This window comes from Esox lucius, chromosome 8 (assembly GCF_011004845.1).
Source record: "Esox lucius isolate fEsoLuc1 chromosome 8, fEsoLuc1.pri, whole genome shotgun sequence".
Taxonomy (NCBI): domain Eukaryota; kingdom Metazoa; phylum Chordata; class Actinopteri; order Esociformes; family Esocidae; genus Esox; species Esox lucius.
The window spans coordinates 37,163,640-37,176,265 of NC_047576.1; the positions used below are offsets into that span (position 1 = coordinate 37,163,640).

The 12,626-nt window shown below is 42.6% G+C and overlaps 1 protein-coding gene across 13 annotated transcripts in view; it reads left to right on the forward strand.

Annotated features, from left to right (window-relative positions):
• The first annotated feature begins 11,799 nt into the window (after positions 1 to 11,799).
• The window catches only part of farp2 (FERM, RhoGEF and pleckstrin domain protein 2), a 178,736-nt gene continuing 177,909 nt past the window's right edge, over positions 11,800 to 12,626 (forward strand). For all 13 annotated transcript variants that reach the window (XM_020044319.2, XM_013132847.3, XM_013132850.3 and 10 more), the window contains exon 1: positions 11,800 to 11,922. The gene's annotated coding sequence lies outside the window, so the exon portion shown is untranslated. The remainder of the gene's footprint in view (positions 11,923 to 12,626) is intronic.

Here is a 12,626-nt window from a genome sequence, read left to right on the forward strand (position 1 = left end):
AGAATAAACCCGCCGAGGGGGCGGAACAGCCGAGACTATCCAGAGCGGTGGAGCTGACGGGACAGGCCGGGGAGGCGGAGACGTTGGAAGACCAGGAGCCGGCAGCCGGGGGAGCCGACGATGGCTGGGTAGCCGGCGGAGGGTCAGGAGCCGGGAGAGCCGAAGGAGGGTCGGTGGCCGGAAGAGCCGACGGAGCGGCCGGGCCAGTAGAGGACCCCTTGGCGACCGGGACTGGAGAGGGTGCCGGGGCGGTCGGGCCGGTAGAGGGCGCCGGGGCTCCTGTCCCGGTCGCCCCAGCGCCCTCTACTGGCCGGGCCGCTCCATTGGCTCTTCCGGCCACCGACCCTCCTTCGGCTCTCCCGGCTCCTGACCCTCGACCAGACCCCGGCGGCGACCAGACCCCGGCAAGCTCAGGCGGTGCAGGCCCCTCCTCATCGGGCTCAGGCGGCTCAGGCTATTCCTCTTCAAGCTCAGGCGGCTGCGGCCACTCCTCCTCAGGCTCAGGCGGCTGAAGCCACTCCTCCTCAGGCTCAGGCGGCTGAGGCCACTCCTCCTCAGGCTCAGGAGGCGCTGGCTGCCGCTTCTGGCAGGTACGGGGCGCTGGCTGCCGCTTCTGGCAGGTACGGGGTGCTGGCTGCCGCTTCTGGCAGGTGCGGGCGCTGGCTGCCGCTTCTTGCAGCAGGGGTCGCTGGCTGCAGCTCCCGGACAGCAGGGGATGTGTCCGGGATGTGTTCGTGTGGTGATGGAAACTGAGAATGTACGGAACGGTGGCGCTGCTGCTCACCGTACCATTACAGTGTTGGACCTGAGACATGTTGGATAAAACCCATGCTGTCAATTATGGCTTCAAAGGCTTTTTGAAGAGGATCATTGGACTTTTCCATATGAATATTGAAATCGGCAAACATTTGAATACTATCTGCCATGACTACAAGGTTAGACAAGAATTCTGGAAACTCATTGAGGAACGTTGTGTATGGCCCGGGGGGCCTATAAATAGTAGCTATGTAAAACGATTTATCGGCCTGGTTAACTTTCATGAGTAAAACTTCATAAGAATTAAACTCAGTGATATGTTTGAGAGTAAATGTATATTTACTGTCATAAATATTAGCAACACCCCCTCCTTTTCGGGATGCATGAGGGATATGATCACTAGTATAACCAGGAGGAGAGGCCTCATTTAAGGCAATGAATTCATTAGGCTGTAGCCATCTAGTTTATGATCAGAGATTATTTCATTTACTGCAACTGCCTTTGGAGCAATGGATCTAACATTTAGGGGTCCCATTTTGAGATGCGAGGTGATACAGTCATTTTTATTTTTATTTGTGATCGAGGTGGAGGAAAGCTTTATCTTAATAAGGTTGTTTTTGTTAGCACTACCTTGTTTAACTTTTCTCAGTCACAGTGTCAATAGGTAAAGCTGTACTAACTACTCTGGCTGTGCTATCGATAGACTCCACTATGCTAGCAGGCTGGCTAACAGCCTGCGGCCTGACCTGCACCCTATCTTATGGTGAGGCTATAGGATTGAGCCTCCTGTCAATGTTCCTAGATAAAAGAAGAGCACCACTCCAGCTAGGATGGAGTCCGTCGCTCCTCAGCAGATCAGGCCTGGCCCTATTTCTGGGAGAGTCCCAAAATGAGAGCCAGTTATCTACAAACTCTACCTCCTGCGACGGGCAGAACTCCGTTTTCAGTCAGCGATTGAGTTGGTCAAGTCTGCTGTAGAGCTTGTCACTACCCCTAGTGCAACCGGTAGTCAGAGGAGAATCTTTATTTAGCTTGAGTCCAAGATGTTGTCCATCCATAGTTCTTACATGTTCTCCAATAATTACAAAGTTAACACAGTCTTTTATGCTAATACACATAGTAGGTGGTCAATGATTGTAGCCAACCATTATACAGTATATTATCCTCCAATAAGAAAGGTTTATCCTACATGGTATGCTTGTATTGTATGTTCCAACCTCCCCTATGGTCCATGGGTCTATCGATAGAATCTATGACAGTCATATGGACAGTTCCTAGCAGGAGGTGTGGACAGGGTGTGTGGGGCCTATCAGTAATGGCCACCACATCTTATCCATTGTCCGTTGTTCAGCATTAGTCAGCACATATATAAGTTTGTATTAAGTCATGCCCATTTCCTATTAAAACCCATGTGTGGTACTCAATCAATCAATCAATCAAATGTATTTATAAAGCCCTTTTTATATCAGCAGATGTCACAAAGTGCTTTTACAAAACACCTGGCCTTAAACCCCAAGGAGCAAACTACAGGACCTGTGATGGCAATTCCATCGATCAGGCGACGAGAGCCCACCTGGCAAGACAGCAAGGGTGGACAGTATCAAGCCTTCTGGTCACCTTCACGCCCCTGAACCAGGCTACACCTAATCATAAAACGTGCTGTAGAGATTCGTTTTTAGTAGACACTTGAAAGTTTGCACTGAGTTTGCAATTCTAAACTTAATTGGCAGATCATTCCACAGTAGTGGAGCTCTATGAGAAAATGTCCTGCCTCCGGCTGTTTGTTTATAAATTCTAGGGACAATTAAAAGGCCTGCATCTTGCAATCGTAGGTTACGTGTAGGTATGTATGGCTGCATAAGTAGGTAAGTAGGGGCAAGTCCATGTATTGATTTATAGGTTAAGAGCAAACCTTAAAATCAGCCCTAACCCTAACAGGCAGCCAGTGTAAAGAGGCTAGTACGGGAGTAATGTGTCAATTTTTTTTTGTTCTAGTTAGGATTCTAGCAGCCGTGTGCAGCACTAATTGAAGTTTATTTATTGATTTGTCAGGGTACATGGAAAGTAGAGCATTGCAGTAATCTAATCTAGAAGTAACAAAAGCATGGATTCATTTTTCTGCATTAGTTTTTAATGAAAAGTTTCTTAATTTTGCAATGTTTCAAAGATGAAAATAAGAAACTCTTGAGACATATTTTATATGTTCTTCAAAGGAGAGGTCAGGGTCAAGGGTAACGCCAAGGTTTCTTACAATTTTTTGGGATACGACCATGCAGCCGTCGGGGTTCACAGTGAGATCTGCTAACAAAGCTCTTAGTTTCTTGGGTCCTAAAATGAGCATTTTGGTTTTTCTTGAGTTTAAAAGCAAGAAATTCTCTGTCATCCACTTCCTAATATCTGAAACGCATGCTTCCAAAGTAGCTTTTTTGGGGCTTCTCCATGCTTCATTGAAATGTATAACAGTGTCTCATCAGCATAACAATGAAAGTTGACATTGTGATTCCGGATTACATCACCCAGAGGGAGCATATATAGGGAGAACAATAATGTGCCCAGAACCGAGCCTTGAGGAACACCAAAACATACCTTTGACTTGTCAGAGGATATGCCATCTACATTAACAAACTGATTTCTTTCAGATAAATAAGATTTAAACCAGGCTAGAACATGTCCACGTCCAGTCTCTCTAAGAGAAGTGAGTGATCAATAGTGTCAAAAGCAGCACTAAGATCAAGAAGCAACAGGACGGATGTGGAAACTTTGTCTAATCTAATTGTTTAATATGTTGGGATCCAGATTCGATTTTTATAGAAGAGGCATAATTTCCACTATTTTTAGTGATTTTGGTACACATCCGGAGGAAAGGGAGCAATTTATTATGTTCAACATTGGCAGACCTAGCACAGGAAATAGCTCCTTAAGTAATTTTGTTGGAATCGGGTCTAGCTGACAAGTTGTAGGTTTGGAACTCATAAAAAATTTAGTGAATGTGTCGAAATGATACGGTATCAAAAAATTCAAGTGTCCCCATTGACACCTGGTCAGGAAGGTTCAGGACATTCTCAGGACAACTGAGATTTTGGGGACTATAACTATTTAAGTGGGAGTCAGTTATTTGTTTTCTAATGTTGATGATCTTTTCATCAAAGTAGTTAATGTATTCATTACAGCTAAAGTGAAGACCCACTTCACTTATTGAGCTTTGTTTTTTTGTTAACTTTGCAACTTTATCGAAGAGACATTTTTGATTGTTTTTGTTCGCCTCAATCAGGTTGGAGAAATAGGCTGATTGACCAAATGTGAGTGATTTTCGGTATTGTAGCTTCCTGTCTATCCAGGCTAATCTGAATACTTCCTACTTGGTGGAGCGCCACTTTTGCTAAAATTTAGTGGAGGCTTACTTGAGTGCTCTAGTATTGTCTGTGTACCAGGGAGCAAGTTTCTTGTTGGGTATTTCTTTTGTTTTTAGTGGTGCAACCGTATCTAAAGTATTTCGCAGTGTTGAGTTTTGATCCTCGATTTGATCGTTTGCAGATGCAAGGTGATACAGTAATTTTTATTTGTGACCGAGGTGGAGGAAGGCTTTATCTTATAAAAGGTTGTTTTTGTTAGCACTACCTTGTTTAACTTTTCTCAGCCTGGTACGAGTCACAGTGGCAATAGGTAAAACTGTACTAAATACTCTGGCTATGCTATCAACAGACCACACTATGCTAGCAGCAGTAACGTGCGGTGAAATCTTGTCATGGGTAGGCTGTGACCTATCAATGTGGCATATATGTTAATATATTCATTCAGTTAATGTAGCGACCCAAGTTCATATCAGGCATCATCACATCGCTGCCTGGCGCCTGCATACAGCAAAGTCAGTCACATGTGAGGCTAATGCACAATCAAATCTAATAATCAAATTAATGGACACATCTATCTTATGACTTATACAACAAACAAATGTTTTTTGCGGTAAGAGAGGGAGGCGGCGCAGTGTCAGCGAACGGACAAGCAGCCTAGTCACTCCTTCAAAATGCGCAAACGCACACAGACAGCCACACACACACACTATTGGTCTGGCGACGGCGCACCAGGATTAAAAAAAGAGAACTACAAAACAGCATTTTAACTCACAAAATGCACCCTAATCGCAGATAGACATACATTACAAATGTGGCAGAGGTGACGGCGCACCAGGGTATGGAAGAGAGAACATTTTGGTGTCAGCGCACAGCAGGCCTAGCCCACCATCAGACAACACACACAAGCCAATATAAGCGTTTTTAAAAATAATAAATAAATGAATAGTTTACATTTTAAAGGGGGTGCTTGCTTTTATTTGTAGACGAAGTCCATGCGTCTATCCCTCTGGACAAATATGTAAATTACTTTGTTGTAAAAGTCCTCTTTGTTGGGTGCATTTCTCAATTTCATGAGTCTCTCTTTTTCAATGGAAATAAGAGCCAAGGGGGAAAGTCTGTTCTGCTCCATTCTGTTACGGCTGTAGGTTTTTATGCGCTTTAACGCAGAAAAGCTCCTCTCCATCATGCTCGGTCAAAAAAGTTAGCAGCTGCACAGGAGTTTTTCCTTGGACGGTTTGCGAACAGTATAGGCCCCTCCAAATCAGACTTTAACAGATCAAAGAATTTTGCATATGTGGACAGGCTCTCTAATTTTTGATCATCAAATTTACCTGACGGTTCACAGCCGTTGAACTATGTTGACAGCCAACGCTAGGCGCCGCTAGAAGCTATTGCTAATTATCGGGAGCGCGGATTGAGAGTGAGTGGATCACGTGACATGAAGCAAACTCGGTCTCTGCCTCAATGTTGATAATTCAAGACAGCATGAGAACTGACTGCGCATGCGCAAATCTACGTTAACTACGTTCTATGGACCAAAGAAGCATTGCTAACCTCTGCCTCAATGGTCATAGCCTTGAATTTCCTGCAAACAATGGCAAAATGAGTATATAATATGTATTCCTGAAAACTTTTGTTACAAACATTTATATTTGGAATAAAATAAATGCAATTAATAATGCGGTGAATTAATAAAGGTCTTGGAATTAATAAATGTAATGTCAACATTTCCTTTGGTGAGGCACTGCCTACCCTGACCGCACGTCCCTGGCTAGCAGGCTGGCTAACAGCCTGCGGCCTGACCTGCACCCTATCTCATAGTGAGGCTATAGGAGTGAGACTCCTGTCAATGTTCCTAGATAAAAGAAGAGCACCACTCCAGCTAGGATGGAGTCCATCGCTCCTCAACAGATCAGGCCTGGCCCTACTCAGTTTTCAGCCAGTGATTGAGCTGCGCAAGTCTGCTGTAGAGCTCGTCACTACCCCTAGCTGGGAGGGGACCAGAGACAATTACTCGATGTCAACACATCTTTCTAGCTAGTTTACACACTTATGCTATGTTCTGCTTTGTAACCTCTGACTGTTTCATCCTAATGTCATTGGTGCCAACGTGAATAACAATATCTCGGTACTCTTTATACTTGCCAGTTTCAGACTTCGCTAGCACCAACCCCAGATTTGCGGCTACGTTGGTGGCTCTGACCCCCGGTAAACAGTGTACGATCGCCGGCTGATTCTTTAGTCTAATACTGAGGGTAATGGAATCGCCGATGACTAAAGATTTCAGGCATTTCTTCCCAGTGACCAAGAGAAAGTTCTTGCCCGGCTGCAGGAGCTGTGCCGGAGGGCTAACAAAACTATTGTTTCTTCCTGGTGGCACAGACGCAGTTTCTCATGTCTAACATAATCCTTGCCTGGCAATTGCGTCTGAAGCCGAGCCTCTAGCTCTGCTATCTTTGCCTGAAGATTAGTTCTCCTCCGTGTTGTAGCTACAACAATTACAATGATAAGGCATAACAATGATACTTACAGTTGGGTGTTCAGGGGTGAGTAATTCCGTTAACCATGTCCAAAAAGAGTCCCGGTGTAGAAAAGTTGGGTCATACTCATACTGCTAACCCAGCACTGGCATCCCTACAACCATAATACTGTCTACCTTCCACTCCCAGCTCCACATGGCCAGTTTTGGAGTTAAAACTGAGTGTAGCTGTCACCCCAGTTCCTATGGACTGTGTCCTTAACCCACACCCTCCTTCGGCAAAGTGCTGCACACAGCTGCTAGAATCCTAACTATACTTTTTTTTTTAAACACATTACTCCTGTACTAGCTACCTTACGCTGCCTGTTAGGGTTAGGGCTGATTTTAAGGTTTTACTGTTAACCTATAAATCAATACATGGACATGCTCCTACTTACCTTGTTGAAATGATCCGGCCATACATACCTACATGTAACTTACGATCGCAAGATGCAGGCCTTTTAATTGTCCCTAGAATTTATAAACAAACAGCCGGAGGCTCGACATTTTCTCATAGAGCTCCACTACTGTGGAATGATCTGCCAATTAAGTTTAGAAATGCAAATTCAGTGCAAACTTTCAAGTGTCTACTAAAAACGAATCTCTACAGCACGTTTTATGATTAGGTGTAGCCTGGCTCAGGGGCGTGAAGGGGACCAGAAGGCTTGATACTGTACACCCTTGCTGTCTTGCCAGGTGGGCTCTCGTCGCCACTGGGATGCCCTCCCTCCAATGCCTTTCGGGGGAAGAGTCACTGGCTTGTTGTTAGGAGGACATGAGGTCCTGGTCCAAACCTGCGGAGTACCTGGTTTGGGGGGCCCATTGCTGTCCCTGTCCTTGTCCATCTGGTCATACTTCTGACCTAGTCTAAATTTAAATAGACTCTGGATTTAGCCGACATGCATTTATTAATTATTCCAATTGGACTCTTAATATCTAACCCGGCACAGCCAGAAGAGGACTGGTCACCCCTCTGAGCCTGGGTCCTCTCTAGGTTTCTTCCTAAAATTCGGCCTTCTTAGGGAGTTTTTCCTAGCCACTGAAATTCAACACTGCTGTTGTTTACTCCTTTGGGTTTAAGGCCAGGTGTTTCTGTAAAAGCACTTTGTGACAACTGCTTTTGTAAAAAGGGCTTTATACTGTTGCACTTATCAGTGCAACTGCATCACTATGGTCGTTGATTTGAGACCTGTTCGTGCAGTTGGTGGTTGTGGCTGAGGGGGCTCCCATTGAGTGGTGTGTATTAGGCTAAGTTCGTTTGGGGAAGGGGGATACAGTCAGCATATGGTATTTTCTTGTGAAACTGCAATTTAGCAACATCTCAGGCGGGTTGTAAAAGATAATGCAGGCAAGGAAATAATTGTAGTTTTATAAAGTAGGTGGGTCTTCCAACTTCATCTATCCTAATAACCTGGTTTGACCAAAATAAATCGAATCATCAGAAAGGATCAGCTGGTAAAGTTTCTAGTCTGTGTTTCATTGCGATTATATATAAGTATCTGTTCCAGCTTGGGCAGAGACATTGAGGAAATCTTAAAAAAGTACATTTCGGTGTAATACAGTGGCTGATCCCTCCTGATGACTGAGAGTTGTGATCACTTGATCAACCAGGTCAACGGGAGAGATCAAGCAATGAAACTGGGAGTCCCACCCAGTTGATTACATTGAAAGGTTGGATGCTTTTATTGGTAGTGTATATACTAGGATGCATTTTCTCAGTTTTGTGAGTGACGAGCAAGAAGGCATCGATAAGGCTTAGCTAGATCTGAGGGGACTAGTTATAGTGGATGAAATGTGTCTACTTCTGTATTGATTATGAAGACTGATGTTTTTGAGGGTTGACAGAGGGAAGAAAGAAATGGAAACAAACAAAACAAAAAAACTTCATAGATCATTTCAAGCATATGACAACTTTCATATAATCCTTAACACTATGTTCAGATTGTGTGCTTTTCCATCTCCCCTCATAGTCCCAGTATCTTTCTATCTAAATATGAACCACACAGAAACAGAGCTCCGGTGATGTTTAAAATAAGGATTGTGAGAGAGAGAGACGAGCAGCCCTGTATCACTGTACTCATACTAAATGTCTAAGAACGGCACCTGAGGACAGCAAAATGCAGGCTTTGATATACTGGACAATATACATAGCAAAGGATGCTGAAGAGAATTAATGGAACTATATGTAAAACAAGTCTTGGGCTTATACCTAAAATGAGCGTTGTCATAAGCAGTCCACTCCAAAGGGTGCCTAAATTGGAATGCAGTGCTATTTGGGATGCATAGTATGTAAACTAGTTAGCGGGAAGGATGATTACCAATCCATTACGATAGCCATGCAGTTAGCTAACAAACAAAATCCAGACATCCGAGAGGCGACATCTTTATTGGAAAATGTTGTTGAACACTTTCCTCTTACAAGGTAAGCTCTGGTTTGATCTGTGGGAGCTAAAGCTTCATTTTCGGTACCAAATGAATTTTTAAGTTCTTAGGACCTTAACCAGCGCATTGGCAATGTTATCCGATCATGTATGACTGATAAAACGTATCGATTGTCCAGGGAGTCCGGATGCCTATTTACGTTTTGGATGTGGTAAATTGGTGAAGGTTCCTGTTAGAATTTCTGTTAGCACTTCCTAATATTAAAACATTACAGATGTAAATCAAATAGTGGAATTATGTAATTTCCAGATTTGAGGTTGATGGCCACTTGGATACTAAAATAGCTGTGCTGATGGAGCTCTTATGTATCTATCAATCCCCAATAATTTTCTGATAATGTTTGGGTAACCATAAGATGTGTTTATAGCGGCATTTATCAATATTTGAGTTTTAGCCTGTACATGAAAGAATAGAAAAAGTAAAAACATATTTGTTTGTGTGTGTGTTTTTCATGCTTGTGCATGAAAAACACTTTTCTTCCAATCTATGTTCTGATTAATTCCTCATAATCTCCCAGGTGTATTTTATACAGAATACCTTCAATGAGCATGTACTGACAACATACACTCACCTAAAGGATTATTAGGAACACCTGTCCAATTCCTCATTAATGCAATTATCTAATCAACCAATCACATGGCAGTTGCTTCAATTCATTTAGGGTTGTGGTCCTGGTCAAGACAATCTCCTGAACTCCAAACTGAATGTCAGAATGGGAAAGAAAGGTGATTTAAGCAATTTTGAGCGTGGCATGGTTGTTGGTGCCAGACGGGCCGGTCTGAGTATTTCACAATCTGCTCAGTTACTTGGATTTTCACGCACAACCATTTCTAGGGTTTACAAAGAATGGTGTGAAAATGGAAAAACATCCAGTATGTGGCAGTCCTGTGGGGGCGAAGATGCCTTGTTGATGCTAGAGGTCAGAGGAGAATGGGCCGACTTATTCAAGCTGATAGAAGAGCAACTTTGACTGAAATAACCACTCGTTACAACCGAGGTATGCAGCAAAGCATTTGTGACGCCACAACACACACAACCTTGAGGCGGATGGGCTACAACAGCAGGTGACCCCACCGGGTACCACTCATCTCCACTACAAATAGGAAAAAGAGGCTACAATTTGCAAGAGCTCACCAAAATTGGACAGTTGAAGACTGGAAGAATGTTGCCTGGTCTGATGAGTCTTGATTTCTGTTGAGACATTCAGATGGTAGAGTCAGAATTTGGCGTAAACAGAATGAGAACATGGATCCATCATGCCTTGTTACCACTGTGCAGGCTGGTGGTGGTGGTGTAATGGTGTGGGGGATGTTTTCTTGGCACACTTTAGGCCCCTTAGTGCCAATTGGGCATCGTTTAAATGCCACGGCCTACCTGAACATTGTTTCCGACCATGTCCATCCCTTTATGACCACCATGTACCCATCCTCTGATGGCTACTTCCAGCATGATAATGCACCATGTCACAAAGCTCGAATCATTTCAAATTGGTTTCTTGAACATGACAATGAGTTCACTGTACTGAAATGGCCCCCACAGTCACCAGATCTCAACCCAATAGAGCATCTTTGGGATGTGGTGGAACGGGAGCTTCGTGCCCTGGATGTGCATCCCACAAATCTCCATCAACTGCAAGATGCTATCCTATCAATATGGGCCAACATTTATAAAGAATGCTTTCAGCATCTTGTTGAATCAATGCCACATAGAATTAAGGCAGTTCTGAAAGCGAAAGGGGGTCAAACACAGTATTAGTATGGTGTTCCTAATAATCCTTTAGGTGAGTTTATGTTTATTACAAGCTAAAATGTTGATTGCACTGCACTGGAAAAGCATAAGAAGACCAAGTATTGGACAATGGGTTAAGCAGATGTTGGCTACTCTTCCATTGGAACACATCACATACTTGGAAAAAAGGACTTGTTTGAAAGTATTTGGAGACCTTTCATGCTTTTTGCAGAAAGCACAGACTTAATAAAAGATCAAGAGGAGGAAGACGGTCATGAATAATTTTACAGTCAGTGATCTGACCGTAGGGAGATGGTTGGTCTCTGTTATCCTGTGTCAAAGGGCATTATGGATATATCATTTCATATATGGTAACATTGTATTTTGTGTCTGAGAGAGGGTTCTATTGTATGTCATTTAAAACTCTGAAAAGACAAATAAACATATTGTTGGGAAAAAAAATAAGTACTCAACTGGGTTCGGCTGTGTTCACCACTTTAGGGAAGTATCTAATTAAGATCTAAGTAACCAGGTAAAGCAAGCAAGTTTTTTTATATAGCACAATTCATCAACGCAATTCAATGTGCTTCACAAATAAATTTTAAATAATAATAATATATATATATATATACAATAACATAAAACAAATACTCAAATGAAAACATCAAAACATCATAATAAAAATAGAAAATATAAAAAGTGGGATAAAAACGTAGGAAGCTATAAGGCTAAACAGTGTGGTTAAGTTTAGGAGCTCAGTCATAGGCACGTGAAAAGAGAAGTGATTTTAACCTGGATTTAAAAATGTATGCACTTAATCGAAAACATAACATCAATGGAAACCTTCAATGTGCGTATGTTAATATTAAGGAACCCCCATATTAAGTTATGCCCCCGACTTGCGGTCTGCAGACATACCCTGCTCACTAAATCGGGCGAAAGGTCTTGTTTATAAGGAAGATCCATTTTTCTTGCAGTTTTACCCCAATCACAGTAGGTGGCGGCAATTCACCTCATCGACGGAGTTGGCCATAACCTCTAAGTGATAGAAGAAGAAGCTTTTCACTGAGACCAATTGTGTGTTGTATGATCATTTAAGAGTTTCACGTTTTCCACACGACGGAGGTAAGTTAGGATTAATCGTTTTATATAATAAAATGTAACTGTTGTGACTATAAAATATTGATTCACCCGATGTATTTCTGAAATTTACAAAGTAGCCCTCGAAAGTCATTACGAGGTGATGCATGTTATTTTTTTGTAAATATACCTCGAACTTTTACGGTATAGTGTTCAAGTTGTTCCAAAATGTTTAGACAAACTGTTACTAAGGCTATATTTTCAAAACGTTGGAGTGTTTATCAGTAATTGTTTCGTTGATAATCCTAACCTCCTTTCGCTACAATCGATCAGGCCACTTACAAAGTTACTTTGATTACAAAAGCTGCAATTCAGTACGTTCCCGTAGGTTTTTCCACGCTAGACCTCCATTAATTATGCTTGGTTGAAGTTCATTCATTTATCGATTAGGCCTGCTATGTCGAATGATATATTTTTTGCAGTCAAAATGTCCGATTGTTTCACGAAAACAGCACTAGCAGCGTGGGTGTCGGACAGGGGTTGTCCTGTTTGATATATTATCACAGAAAATGCTGAAATCTATAATATTCTTAAAAATAAATGTATAAATAGGTAGCATTGAAACACTAAAGCAAAACAATCTGTGGCCGAATACCATGTTGCAAGGTCGCATGCAGTGGCACTACCTGTTGCATTTCTTATAATTTAGTTGATTTACTTAATAAATGCCACATTGTGTTCTAAATATC